The sequence below is a fragment of the Hakea prostrata genome, chromosome 3 (genome assembly GCF_041222555.1).
Source record: "Hakea prostrata isolate BN-2017 chromosome 3, UWA_Hpros_2, whole genome shotgun sequence".
Lineage (NCBI taxonomy): Eukaryota > Viridiplantae > Streptophyta > Magnoliopsida > Proteales > Proteaceae > Hakea > Hakea prostrata.
The window spans coordinates 44,079,762-44,084,396 of NC_142602.1; positions in this window are offsets into that span (position 1 = coordinate 44,079,762).

Consider the following 4,635-nt stretch of genomic DNA (forward strand, 5'->3'; position numbering starts at 1 on the left):
CACATCTTCAACCACATAATCGGGATTAACATCTTCGGCGGCGTCATTCGAATCTACTTGCATGTCAACAACTTCAGCCGCAATGTTATCTTCATCATCGAGGTCCATTAAGAGGATCAGGTGGCATATCAAATTCGGGGGGAGCAAGATGAACAAAATCTTCATTTGGCGAGCAATCTGTGCATTCTCTTCACCAATATTGTCAAAAACGGGGGCAGCCAAAGCGGGATCATGTATAGGGGGAGCCAAATGAGGGCGAGGCAAAGCGGGATCATGTATAGGGGGAGCCAAATGAGGGGCGAGGCAAAGCGGGGATCATGTATAGGGGGAGCCAAAACGAGGGGCGGGCAAAGCGGGGATCATTTATAGGCGGAGCAAAAACGGGGCGGGCAAATCGGGGATCATGTATAGGGGGAGCAAAAACGGGGGCGGGCAAATCATCATCATGTAAAGGGGAGCCAAAACGGGGGCGGACAAATCATCATCATGTAAAGGGGGAGCCAAAACGGGGGCGGGCAAATCATCATCATGTATAGGGGGAGCCAAAACGGGGCGGGATCATGTATAGGGCGACCGATAACTAAAACATGGTCATCATCGGCAACAACATTTTCATTTTCGGGAATATCCTTACGGATATTCTCTTCATCAATAAATTCGGGGGGGGAGCGGGAGCACGAAGTGTTATCATCAAACACCGGATCAGCCATTTCTTCAATAACATCACTGCGACATTAGCAAGAATTTCTTCTGCCATATTCTTCAAATTTTGAATGGAATAATCGGGTACTTCCTTACCTTGATATTCATTCTCAACCGGGACATTTGGGAGAAGCGAAACATCATCGGGTAGGATGGGTGACATGGGAGGAGGAGTCTCTTCACCTACCTTGTCGGGTCTTCCGGCGGGGAGAGGTTGACTTTTCTTCCTTTCTTTTCTTTGAAGGTGATACCTTGTGGCATGAAGAGGGACCTGGTGAGTTCACTTTACATCGAGGCTTACGGAGGTTCTTGAGGTTCTTGTTCGAGCGGGGAGGGTTTTTACTTGACATCACTTTCACAATCTCAATATCGGGCATTTCTTCATCAGCATTTTCTTGTACAATTTCTTCTTGTACTGTTCTACCTTTCTTGACCAGGATGGACATTTTCTGTCGGCCTCTTCTTACCAACCTTTCTCTTGGTGGGTTGTGAGCAGTGAGAATGTTTTCTTTTCTTACGACTTCACGAGTTGCACGACTTCACGAGGTTTGGAATCACGCTTTTCTTCTTAGAAGCAACCTTTCGGAGTTCATAAATGTTAGGAATTTGATAAACATCGGTCCTGTAAAAAAAGCGATTGTGAACAAGCGCAGCAAAATTTATAGTATTAAAAAAAATTTAGAAGAAGAACACGAAAAACCCTATCTTATGTCACAGTAAGAGGTTGTGAGTTGCCAATCCGGCATCGGTCTTCGATTCTGTTGCATCAATGGGTATTCCAGACGGGATGAGGCTCCATGTTTCACGATCATATGCCTTTGAGCGTGGGACGCTGGTTCAAAGGACGAAGGGATTCCTTTGTATGGAAACACCATCGAGAGCGGTAATTGGGAATGGGGATGGAACAAAAAAAATACCTTTCTCTCCATTTCTTGTTGTCATGAGGAATAGAGTGCTCTGTGAAGATTTTGGTTGTGTCACCCAACTCGGCGAGCAATACTATTTCTTCGAGCAAAATGGAGATAACCACGCTCACGGGAAACTTTGAGTACGTGAAAATTTCTAAAAAGTTCGATAGATGGGGTGCGGGCCATTTGACGGATGAAGGCAAAAAGCGATAAACCAACTTCCAAGCTGTTGGGAGTAAGTTGAGAAGAGCGAGACGCGGTAGTAGTCAAGTAAAAGGCTGGACAATCGGAATCACGGGAACTCTAAATCCAGAATCAAGGTGATGGAGGTAAACGGCAATAACGCCGGGGCAAGCATTATATGGACGCACGAGAATGTTCGGGAACCCATAACTTGGCATTAGAAGGAAAATGGAAATCTTGACGGTAAGGCGAAAGGTGAGATTCTTTGACCGTAGTTGGATACCATTCCGGTCCCGGCAAGTGCGGGGTCCATCTTTGCTTTGGTGGTGTCCAACGGAACATATGGAGTTATTTCTTCGTCCACGACATACGGAGCGGGACTATCAACATTAACATGTGAAGGCGCATTCACTTGTTCGGAGAGTCTTTGGGGCTTGATGAATTCATAGAGGGATCCATGAAGAAGAACAAGAAATGCGGCAACGAAGGTTCGGGAATTATGATAATGGAAAGAGTTGCGAGAGGAATGCGGTTTGCGGTTTGAGTATGAAGACCAAAGCTGCGGGTTATGTGCGAAGCGGATGGCGGGGAGTAAATAAATACAATATGAAGATGAGGTGACATACTGAAAAGACTCTTGAAAGCTGGAGGGAAATATGCGATGCTTCGGATCGACGGCTATAGCTGTTCGTAATCGGCGCTTGGGGTTTATCGGTGGATTTGGAAACATTGCGACGAAGACACGTGGATAAAATAAAAACGATTAAGGAGATCATTACAATCGATGCGATGGGAAGCAAATAATATTTATTGATCAAGCGACGGAGAAGAAGATAACGTCAACGAAGCTGGACGGGTGCATTAATGAGGTGATTTGATTTGGGACGGTGACCTCGAGAATTTGGATGATTACAAAACATTTGGGGTGGCTGACCACAAGAGGCATTATGTGCAATATCGGCGTTAATTGGTTAAATTGATGACAACTTTGACAATCGAATTCCAATACTTGTTTCAAAAATTAATGATTTCGGAAATAATACGAAAGGTTAAAGGATTGATAAAAAACTTGATGGCGAAGATTAGCAATTTTGCGGCAATTAATTTTGCGGTTGAACTGAACCAAAGGAGTCAAAGTACTGGAGAATGAGCGGGCGGTTATGATTGAGTTAAATCCAACTTCTATTGATTAATATTTCCGAAGTTGATATGAATTGAACTATCTTGATGACCTAAAGTCCGAGGATTGGGAATTTTTCACAAGCGGTACAAAATATAGAATATTCTACGAGTCATGTGAAGGAAAGTTTCAAACCTCTTGACGAGACTCTCATACAAGTTCAACTTTGATCAGCTTGCTTGTGCGCTCATCTTTGTCACAAAAATATGGTCATCCCGGTTATTCCCATTATACGAGATCAAGCGGCATTGATCTGTCTCGGACCTCGACCCGTCAACCTAATTCAAACTTCCAAAAATATAAGAAACAACATCCAACCTACTCAAAATAAATAATTTCAAAAGCAAATCGTGCTTCTAAAAGAATAATTAAATCATACCAACATTTGTTTCTTGAGACAAAGTTCTCTACTACATCAATTTGTAAAGCGATTTGGTAAAAATCTTGAATGTAATGTGGCAACACTGAAATCCACCAACCACGGTATGACACACCGGACTTGAAAGCAGACAATAGAAGTAGCAATATACTTGATAGTACCTTCATAACGGTGATGGGCGATTCCACTATCGATCGATCGATGAAACGGAATCATTCCCTTTAAAATAGGTTGAAACGGAACCATTCAATTTTACCAAGTTTGCCTAAGCGTAATCGCAATCATACATACAAAACCTTCATATCTTCATAATTTTTTGGTAAATTAGAATAACAATTTGTACATACCAACTCTTTACGTGAAGACTTTTTGTATTGGAAACCCCAAATAAAAACTAAAAAACATCCCATAATTGACCAACCAATCAACATTATGCACACTTTGAAATTTCCAAGCGAAGAATTACAATAACGTGTATGGTCTATCATTGTTTTATACAAATTTCAAGGGAATAAACAATGTTTCAATATGAATGTCATGTTTCAATTATTTGTTTCATCAATTTGTAATGTCATATGAAAGGTTGATACGACAAATAAAAGAATTGGATGTCGAGCATCATATATAGAAAGGCGTGGTTCAGCAAATTGCTGATACCTTAATGTTCACTACACCAGCACAATATTATTCACCGTGACTTGAAGCACGACAAATGCATTTCTGAATGAAATCCACAATTAGCCTTTGAAGATTATGGACTTTGGTTTCGGTTTGTCGATGACTTCATGACCCAATTGTTGGAGCGTTTGCTTCAATTGATTATGTCTCACAAGAGACTTCATCACGTCGGAATTCCACTTTCCCTCCTTTACGGGTAATGTCTGCCAAAATTCATGTGAAATATAGTCGATATTCATGCCTGAGACTAAAATTTAAATACATTAATAAACTTAAAAGGAATCCTAAATGATTCCTTAATGAATATTAATTGATAGTTTACTATTATAAAGAAGAATACGATCAGATTATAAGACATAAAACCATGATGTATATATATATATATATATATACCAACCATATGAATTTCAAAGGTTACCATTTTTCAGATCACACCAACATTTGTCTTGTTCGGGAGGTGTTTATTTCATGCTGAATGGGATTAGACCTATTTAGGTTCTAATCTTACATTTATTTGTGTCTTCCAATCTCTATTTTATAAACACGAGAAGTACAAAAGATGGATCAGTTAAGATGACGATTGATAGGGGGATTATCCATATATG